Here is a 10,000-nt window from a genome sequence, read left to right on the forward strand (position 1 = left end):
GTTAGGGTTAGGGTTAGGGTTAGGGCTAGGGTGAGGTTTAGGGTTAGGGTTAGGGTTAGGGTTACGTCTAGGGTTAGGGTTATCGTTAGGGTGACGCTTTGGGCTAGGGTTAGGGTTAGGGTTAGGGTTAGGGTTCGGGTTCGGGTTCAGGCTAGGGCTAGGGTTAGGGCTAGGGCTAGGGCTACGGATAGGGCTAGGGTTAGGGCTAGGGCTAGGGTTAGTGTTAGGTTTAGGGCTAGGGTTCGGGTTAGGGCTAGAGTTCGGGTTAGGGTTAGGGTTCGGGTTAGGTATACGGTGAGGGCTAGGGTTAGGGTGAGGGCTATGTTTAGGGTTAGGGTTAGGGTTAGGGTTAGGGTTAGGGTGAGAGTTAGGGCTAGGGCTAGGGCTAGGGCTAGGGCAAGGGTTAGGGCAAGGGCTATGGTTAGGGTTAGAGTTCGGGTTAGGGTTACGGTTGTGGATGCGGTTGGTGTTGTGTTGTGGTTGGGGTTGGGGTTAGGGTTTGAGTTTGGGTTCGGTTCGGGTTAGGGTTAGGGTTAGGGTTGGGGTTGGGGTTAGGTTTAGGGCTAGGGCTAGGGCTAGGGCTAGGGTTAAAGCTAGGGCTAGGGCTAGGGTTAGGGTTAGCGTTAGGGTTAGCGCTAGGGCTAGGGTTAGGGTTAGGGGTGGGGTTAGGGTTAGGGTTAGCGCTAGGGCTAGGGTTAGGGTTAGGGTTAGGGGTAGGGTTAGGGTTAGGGTTAGGGTTAGGGCTAGGGTTAGGTTTAGGGCTAGGGATAGGTTTAGGGATAGGGTCTGGGCTAGGGTTAGGTTTAGGGTTAAGGCTCGGGCTAGGGCTAGGGATAGGGCTAGGGCTAGGGCTAGGGCTAGGTCTAGGGCTAGGGTTAGGGTTACGGTTAGGGCTAGGGTTCGGGTTAGGGCTAGGGTTCGGGTTCGGGTTAGGGCTGGGTAACTGTTAGGACATGCGTTAGAGCTAGAGTTAGGGCTAGCGTTAGGGTTCAGGTTCAGTTTAGGGTTACAGTTTGAGTTAGGGGTAGGGGTAGGGTAGGGCTAGGGCTAGGGTTAGGGCTAGGCCTAGGGTTAGAATTAGGGCTAAGGTTAGGTTTAGGGTTAGGGTTAGCGTTAGGGTTAGCGCTTGGGTTACGTTTAGGGTTAGGGATAGGGTTAGGTTTAGGGCTCGGGTTAGGGTTAGGGTTACGGTTATGGTTAGGGTTTGGGTTAGGGTTAGGGTTAGTGGTAGGGGTTGGGTTAGGGTTAGGGCTAGGGTCAGGGTTGGGGCTAGGGTTAGGGTTAGGGTTATTGTAAGTGAGAGGGTTAGGGCTAAGCCTAGGGTTATGGTTAGGGTTAGGGATACTGTTTGGGTTAGGGTTAGGGTTAGGGTTAGGGTAAGGGTTAGGGTTAGGGTTAAGGATAGGGTTAGGGCTAGGGTGAGGTTTAGGGTTAGGGTTAGGGTTAGGGTTAGGGTTAGGTCTAGGGTTAGGGTTATCGTTAGGGTGACGCTTTGGGCTAGGGTTAGGGTTCGGGTTAGGGTTAGGGTTAGGGTTCGGGTTCGGGTTCGTGCTAGGGCTAGGGTTAGAGTTAGGGCTAGGGCTAGGGCTACGGATAGGCTAGGGTTAGGGCTAGGGCTAGGGTTAGGGCTTAGGTTAGGGTTAGGGTTAGGGTTAGGGTTAGGTATAGGGTGAGGGCTAGGGTTAGGGTGAGGGTTCTGGTTAGTGTTAGGGCTAGGGTGAGCATTAGGGTTAGGGCTACGGTTATGGTTAGGGTTTGTATTAGGGTTAGTGGTAGGCTTTGGGTTAGGGTAAGGTCTAGGGTTAGGGTTAATGTTAGGGCTAGGGCTAGGGTTAGGTTTGGGGTTACGGTTAGGGTTACGGTTAGGGTTAGGGTTAGGGTTAGAGTTAGGGCTAGGGTTGGGGTAGAGGTTAGGGTTAGGGTTAGGGTTAGGGTTAGGTTTACGGTTGTGGTTGCTGTTGGTGTTGTGTTGTGGTTGGGGTTGGGGTTAGGGTTTGAGTTCGGGTTCGGTTCGGGTTAGGGTTAGGGTTTGGGGTAGGTTTATGGTTTGGGTTAGGGTTAGGGTTGGGGTTGGGGTTAGGTTTAGGGCTAGGGCTAGGGCTAGGGTTAAAGCTAGGGCTAGGGCTAGGGTTAGGGTTAGCGTTAGGGTTAGCGCTAGGGCTAGGGTTAGGGTTAGGGTTAGTGCTAGGGTTAGGTTTAGGGGTAGGGATAGGTTTAGGGATAGGGTCTGGGCTAGGGTTAGGTTTAGGGTTAAGGCTCGGGCTAGGGCAAGGGCTAGGGCTAGGGCTAGGGCTAGGGTTAGTGTTAGGGTTAGGGCTAGGGTTCGGGTTAGGGCTAGAGTTCGGGTTAGGGTTAGGGTGGGGTTAGGGCTACGGCTAGGGTTTGGGCTTGGGTTAAGGTTAGGGTTAGGGTTAGGGATAGGACTAGGGATAGGGATAGGGATAGGGATAGGGATAGGACTAGGGATTGGGATAGGGATAGGGATAGGGCAAGGGTTAGGTCAAGGGCTATTGTTACGGTTAGGTTTAGGGTCAGTGTGAGGGCTATGGTTAGGGTGAGGGTGAGGGTGAGGGTTACGGCTAGGGTTAGCATTAGGGTTAGGGCTGGCGTTAGCGTTAGCATTAGAGTTAGGTTTAGGTTTAGGGTTAGGGTTAGGGTTAGGGTTAGGGTTAGGGCTAGGGCTAGGGCTACGGTTAGGGCTTGCGTCATGGCTAGGGTTAGGGTTCGGTGAGGTTTAGTGTTCGGAGTAGAGTTAGGGTTAGGGTGAGGGCTAGGTTTAGGGTGAGGGCTAGTTTTAGGGTTAGGGTTGGGCTAGGGTTATCATTAGGGTTAGGGCTAGGGTTAGGGTTAGGTTTATGATTATGGTTAGGGTTTTGGTTAGGTTTAGTGGTAGGCTTTGGGTTAGGGTTAGGGCTAGGGTTTGGGTTAGGGTTTGGGTTAGGGTTAGGGCTAGGGTGAGGTTTAGGGTTAGGGTTAGGGTTAGGTCTAGGGTTAGGGTTATCGTTAGGGTGACGCTTTGGGCTAGGGTTAGGGTTAGGGTTAGGGTTAGGGTTAGGGTTAGGGTTAGGGTTCGGGCTAGGGCTAGGGTTAGGGCTAGGGCTAGGGCTACGGATAGGGCTAGGGTTAGGGCTAGGGTTAGGGCTTAGGTTAGGGTTAGGGTTAGGGTTATGGTTCGGGTTAGGTATAGGGTGAGGGCTATGGTTAGGGTGAGGGTTCTGGTTAGTGTTAGGTCTAGGGTTAGCATTAGGGTTAGGGCTACGGTTATGGTTAGGGTTTGTGTTAGGGTTAGTGGTAGGCTTTGAGTTAGGGTAAGGTCTAGGGTTAGGGCTAGGGCTAGGGTAAGGGTTAGGGCTAGGGTTAGAACTAGAGCTAGGGCTAGGGTTAGGGTTAGAGTTCAGTTTTAGTTTAGGGTTACAGTTTGGTTTAGGGGTAGGGGTAGGGGTAGGGTTAGGTCTAGGCCTAGGGTTAGGGTTAAGGCTATAGTTAGGTTTAGGGTTAAGGTTAGGGTTAGCGCTAGGGTTAGGCTTAGGGTTAGGGTTAGGGCTAGGGTTAGGTTAAGGGCTCAGGTTAGGGTTAGGGTTACGGTTCTGGTTCTGGTTAGGGTTTGGGTTAGCGTTAGGGTTAGTGGTAGGTGTTGGGTTAGGGTTAGGGATAGGGATAGCGTTTAGGCTTGGATTAGGGTTAGGGTTACAGTTAGTGAGAGGGTTAGGGCTAAGGCTAGTGTTAGGGTGAGATTTAGGTTTAGGGATATGGTTTTTTGTTAGGGTTAGGGTTATGGTTAGCGTTAGGATTAGGGTTAGGGCTAGGGTTAGGTCGAGGGTTAGGGTTAGGGTTAGGGTTAGGGTTAGGGTTAGGGTTAAGGTTAGAGTTAGGGTTAGTGTTAGGGTTAGGGTTAGGGTTTGGGTTAGGGTTAGTGTTAAGGTTAGAGTTAGGGTTAGGGTTAAGGTTTGTGTTAGGGTTAGGGTTAGTGTTCGGGCTAGGGCTAGGGTTACTGCTAGGGCTACAGTTAGGGCTAAGGTTAGGGCTAGGGTTAGGGCTAGGGTTAGGGCTTGGGTTAGGGTTAGGGCTAGGGCTAGGGCTAGGGCAAGGGTTAGGCAAGGGCTATGGTTAGGGTAAGGGTTAGGGTTAGGGTGAGGGTGAGGGTTAGGGCTAGGGCTAGGGCTAGGGCTAGGGCTAGGGCAAGGGTTAGGGCAAGGGCTATGGTTAGGGTTAGAGTTCGGGTTAGGGTTACGGTTGGGTTTAGGGTGAGGGTCAGGACTAGGGTTAGGGTGAGGGTTAGGGTTAGTGTTAGGGCCTGGGTTAGCATTAGGGTCAGGGCTACGGTTAGGGTTAGGGGAGGGGTAGGGGTAGGATTAGGGTAGGGTTAGGGTTACGGCTATGGTTTGGGTTAGGGCTCGGACAAGGGTTAGGTCTAAGGCTAGGATTAGTGTTAGGGTTAGGGCTATGGCTAGGGCTTGGGCTAGGGCAAGGGTTAGGGTTAGGGTTAGGGTTAGGTATAGGGTGAGGGCTAGGGTTAGGGTGAGGGTTCTGGTTAGTGTTAGGGCTAGGGTGAGCATTAGGGTTAGGGCTACGGTTATGGTTAGGGTTTGTATTAGGGTTAGTGGTAGGCTTTGGGTTAGGGTAAGGTCTAGGGTTAGGGCTAGGGTTAGGGTTAATGTTAGGGCTAGGGCTAGGGTTAGGTTTGGGATAGGGATAGGGATAGGGATAGGGATAGGGATAGGGATAGGGATAGGGATAGGGATAGGGCAAGGGTTAGGTCAAGGGCTATTGTTACGGTTAGGGTTAGGGTCAGTGTGAGGGCTATGGTTAGGGTGAGGGTGAGGGTGAGGGTTACGGCTAGGATTAGCGTTAGGGTTAGGGCTGGCATTAGCGTTAGCATTAGAGTTAGGTTTAGGTTTAGGGTTAGGGTTAGGGTTAGGGTTAGGGCTAGGGCTAGGGCTACGGTTAGGGCTTGCGTCATGTCTAGGGTTAGGGTTCAGTGAGGTTTAGGGTTAGGAGTAGAGTTAGGGTTAGGGTGAGGGCTAGGTTTAGGGTGAGGGTTAGTTTTAGGGTTAGGGTTAGGGCTAGGGTTATCATTAGGGTTAGGGCTAGGGTTAGGGTTAGGTTTATGATTATGATTAGGGTTTTGGTTAGGTTTAGTGGTAGGCTTTGGGTTAGGGTTAGGGCTAGGGTTTGGGTTAGGGTTAAGGTTAGAGTTAGGGTTAGGGTTAGGGTTTGGGTTAGGGTTAGGGTTAAGGTTAGAGTTAGGGTTAGGGTTAGGGTTTGTGTTAGGGTTAGGGTTAGTGTTCGGGCTAGGGCTAGGGTTACTGCTAGGGCTACAGTTAGGGCTAAGGTTAGGGCTAGGGTTAGGGCTAGGGTTAGGGCTTGGGTTAGGTTTAGGGCTAGGGCTAGGGCTAGGGCTAGGGCTAGGGCAAGGGTTAGGCAAGGGCTATGGTTAGGGTTAGGGTTAGTGTTAGGGTAAGGGTTAGGGTTAGGGTTAGGGTTAGCGTGAGGGTTAGGGCTAGGGCTAGGGCTAGGGCAAGGGTTAGGGCAAGGGCTATGCTTAGAGTTAGAGTTAGGGTTAGGGTTAGGGTTGGGGTTAGGGTGAGGGTCAGGGCTAGTGTTAGGGTGAGGGTTAGGGTTAGTGTTAGGGCCAGGGTTAGCATTAGGGTCAGGGCTACGGTTAGGGGTAGGGGTAGGGGTAGGGGTAGGGGTAGGATTAGGGTAGTGTTAGGGTTACGGCTATGGTTAGGGTTAGGGTTAGGGTTAGGGTTAGGGTTAGAGTTTGGGCAAGGGTTAGGGCTAGAGTTCAGGTTAGGTTTAGGGTAGGGTTAGGGCTAGGGCTAGGGTTAGGGTTAGGGTTACGGTTAGGTTTAGGGCGAGGGCTAGGGCTAGGGCTAGGGTTTGTGTTAGGGTTACTGCTAGGGCTAGGGCTAGGGTTAGTGTTAGGGTTAGGGTTAGGGTTAGGGTTAGGTTTAGGTGTAGGGTTAGGGTTAGGCTTAGGGGCAGGTTTAGGGGTAGGGCTAGGGTTAGTCGTAGTGTTAGAGCTAGGGCTAATCTTGGGATAGGGATAGGGATAGGGATAGGGATAGGGATAGGGTTAGTGTTAGTGTTAGGGCTCGGGCTAGGGTTAGGGTTAGGGTTAGGGTTAGGGTTAGGGTTAGGTTTAGGTGTAGGGTTAGGGTTAGGCTTAGGGGCAGGTTTAGGGGTAGGGCTAGGGTTAGTTGTAGTGTTAGAGCTAGGGCTAGGGCTTGGGATAGGGATAGGAATAGGGATAGGGATAGGGATAGGGATAGGGATAGGGATAGGGATAGGGTTAGTGTTAGTGTTAGGGCTAGGGCTAGGGTTAGGGTTAGGGTTAGGGTTAGGGTTAGGGTTAGGGTTAGGGCTAGGGTTAGGGTTAGGGTTAGGGCTAGGGTTAGGGTTAGGGTTCGGGCTAGGATTAGGGCTAGGGTTAGGGCTAGGGCTAGGGCTAGGGTAACGGTTAGGGCTAGGGTTGGAGCTAGAGCTAGGGCTAGGGTTAGGGTTCAGGTTCAGGTTCAGTTTAGGGTTACAGTTTGGGTTAGGGGCAGGGGTAGGGGTAGGGGTATGGTTACGGCTAGGCCTAGGGTTAGGGCTAGGGCTAGGGTTAGGTTTAGGGTTAGCGTTAGAGTTAGGATTAGCGCTAGGGTTAGGGTTATGGTTAGGGTTAGGGTTAGGTTCAGGTTTAGGGCTCGGGTTAGTGTTAGGTTTAGGGTTACGGTTCTGGTTAGGGTTTGGGTTAGGGTTAGGGTTAGGGTTTGGGCTAGGATTAGGGTTAGGGTTACAGTTAGTGAAAGGGTTAGGGCTAAGGCTAGGGTTAGGGTGAGATTTAGGTTTAGGGATATGGTTTTTTGTTAGGGTTAGGGTTATGGTAAGCGTTAGGATTAGGGTTAGGGCTAGGGTTAGGTCGAGGGTTAGGGTTAGGGTTAGGGTTAGGGTTAGGGTTAGGGTTGGGGTTAAGGTTAGAGTTAGGGTTAGGGATAGGGTTTGGGTTAGGGTTAGGGTTAGTGTTCGGGCTAGGGCTAGGGTTACTGCTAGGGCTACGGTTAGGCCTAGGGTTAGGGCTAGGGGTAGGGCTTGGGTTAGGGTTAGGGTTAGGGCTAGGGCTAGGGCTAGGGCAAGGGTTAGGGTTAGGGTTAGGGCTGGGGCTAGGGCTACGGTTAGGGCTAGGCTTAGGGCTAGGGTTAGGGCTTGGTGAGGGTTAGGGTTAGGGTTGGGGTTAGGGTGAGGCCTAGGTTTAGGGTGAGGGTTAGTTTTAGGGTTAGGGTTAGGGCTAGGGTTATCATTAGGATTAGGGCTAGGGTTAGGGTTAGGTTTATGATTATGGTTAGGGTTTTGGTTAGGTTTAGTGGTAGGCTTTGGGTTAGGGTTAGGGCTAGGGTTTGGGTTAGGGTTTGGGTTAGGGTTAGGGTGAGGATTAAGGCTATGGCTAGGGTTAGGGTTAATGTTAGGGCTAGGGCTAGGGTTAGGTTTGGGGTTACGGTTAGGGTTAGGGTTAGGGTTAGAGTTAGGGCTAGGGTTGTGGTTGAGGTTAGGGTTAGGGTTAGGGTTAGGCTTAGGGTTACGGTTGTGGTTGCGGTTGGTGTTGTGGTTGGGGTTGGGGTTAGGGTTTGAGTTCGGGTTCGGTTCGGGTTAGGGTTAGGGTTAGGGTTAGGGTTGGGGTTGGGGTTAGGTTTAGGGCTAGGGCTAGGGCTAGGGCTAGGGTTAAAGCTAGGGCTAGGGCTAGGGTTAGGGTTAGCGTTAGGGTTAGCGCTAGGGCTAGGGTTAGGGTTAGGGGTAGGGTTAGGGTTAGGGTTAGGGTTAGTGCTAGGGCTAGGGTTAGGGGTAGGGGTAGGGTTAGGGTTAGGGTTAGGGTTAGGGTTAGGGCTAGGGTTAGGTTTAGGGGTAGGGATAGGTTTAGGGATAGGGTCTGGGCTAGGGTTAGGTTTAGGGTTAAGGCTCGGGCTAGGGCTAGGGATAGGGCTAGGGCTAGGTCTAGGGCTAGGGTTAGCGTTACGGTTAGGGCTAGGGTTCGGGTTAGGGCTAGGGTTCGGGTTAGGGTTAGGGTGGGGTTAGGGCTACGGCTAGGGTTAGGGCTTGGGTTAGGGTTAGGGTTAGGGTTAGGGTTAGGATTAGGGCTAGGGCTAGTCTTAGGGCTAGGGCTAGGGCTGGGTAACTGTTAGGACATGCGTTAGAGCTAGATTTAGGGCTAGCGTTAGGGTTCAGGTTCTGTTTAGGGTTACAGTTTGAGTTAGGGGTAGGGGTAGGGTAGGGCTAGGGCTAGGGTTAGGGCTAGGCCTAGGGTTAGAATTAGGGCTAAGGTTAGGTTTAGGGTTAGGGTTAGCGTTAGGGTTAGCGCTAGGGTTACGTTTAGGGTTAGGGATAGCGTTAGGTTTAGGGCTCGGGTTAGGGTTAGGGTTACGGTTATGGTTAGGGTTTGGGTTAGGGTTAGGGTTAGTGGTAGGGGTTGGGTTAGGGTTAGGGCTAGGGTCAGGGTTGGGGCTAGGGTTAGGGTTAGGGTTATTGTAAGTGAGAGGGTTAGGGCTAAGCCTAGGGTTATGGTTAGGGTTAGGGATACTGTTTCGGTTAGGATTAGGGTTAGGGTTAGGGTTAGGGTAAGGGTTAGGGTTAGGGTTAGGGTTAGGGTTAGGGCTAGGGTGAGGTTTAGGGTTAGGGTTAGGGTTAGGGTTAGCATTAGGGTTAGGGCTACGGTTATGGTTAGGGTTTGTGTTAGGGTTAGTGGTAGGCTTTGAGTTAGGGTAAGGTCTAGGGTTAGGGCTAGGGCTAGTGTCAGGGTTAGGGCTAGGTTTAGAACTAGAGCTAGGGCTAGGGTTAGGGTTAGGGTTCAGTTTTAGTTTAGGGTTACAGTTTGGTTTAGGGGTAGGGGTAGGGGTAGGGGTAGGTCTAGGCCTAGGGTTTGGGTTAAGGCTATAGTTAGGTTTAGGGTTAGGGTTAGGGTTAGCGCTAGGGTTAGGCTTAGGGTTAGGGTTAGGGCTAGGGTTAAGTTTAGGGCTCGGGTTAGGGTTAGGGTTACGGTTCTGGTTCTGGTTAGGGTTTGGGTTAGCGTTAGGGTTAGGGTTAGTGGTAGGTGTTGGGTTAGGGTTAGGGCTCGGGATAGAGTTTAGGCTAGGATTAGGGTTAGGGTTACAGTTAGTGAGAGGGTTAGTGCTAAGGCCAGTGTTAGGGTGAGATTTAGGTTTACGGATATGTTTTTTTGTTATGGTTAGGGTTATGGTTAGCGTTAGGATTAGGGTTAGGGCTAGGGTTAGGTCGAGGGCTATTGTTACAGTTAGGGTTAGGGTCAGTGTGAGGGCTATGGTTAGGGTGAGGGTGAGGATGAGGGTTACGGCTAGGGTTAGCATTAGGGTTAGGGCTGGCATTAGCGTTAGAGTTAGGTTTAGGTTTATGGTTAGGGTTAGGGTTAGGGTTAGGGTTAGGGCTAGAGCTAGAGCTACGGTTAGGGCTAGCGTTATGGCTAGGGTTAGGGTTCGGTGAGGTTTAGGGTTAGGAGTAGAGTTAGGGTTAGGGTGAGGGCTAGGTTTAGGGTGAGGGTTAGTTTTAGGGTTTGGGTTAGGGCTAGGGTTATCATTAGGGTTAGGGCTAGGGTTAGGGTTAGGTTTATGATTATGGTTAGGGTTTTGGTTAGGTTTAGTGGTAGGCTTTGGGTTAGGGTTAGGGCTAGGGTTTGGGTTAGGGTTTGGGTTAGGGTTAGGGTTAGGATTAGGGCTAGGTTAATGGTTAGGACATGCGTTAGAGCTAGATTTAGGGCTAGCGTTAGGGTTCAGGTTCAGTTTAGGGTTACAGTTTGAGTTAGGGGTAGGGGTAGGGTAGGGCTAGGGCTAGGGTTAGGGCTAGGCCTAGGGTTAGAATTAGGGCTAAGGTTAGGTTTAGGCTTAGGCTTAGCGTTAGGGTTAGCGCTAGGGTTACGTTTAGGGTTAGGGATAGGGTTAAGTTTAGGGCTCGGGTTAGGATTAGGGTTACGGTTATGGTTAGGGTTAGGGTTAGGGTTAGTGGTAGGGGT

This window comes from Heloderma suspectum, chromosome W (assembly GCF_057233095.1).
Source record: "Heloderma suspectum isolate Gila_16-S chromosome W, 16-S_ref, whole genome shotgun sequence".
Classification (NCBI taxonomy): Eukaryota; Metazoa; Chordata; class Lepidosauria; order Squamata; family Helodermatidae; genus Heloderma; species Heloderma suspectum.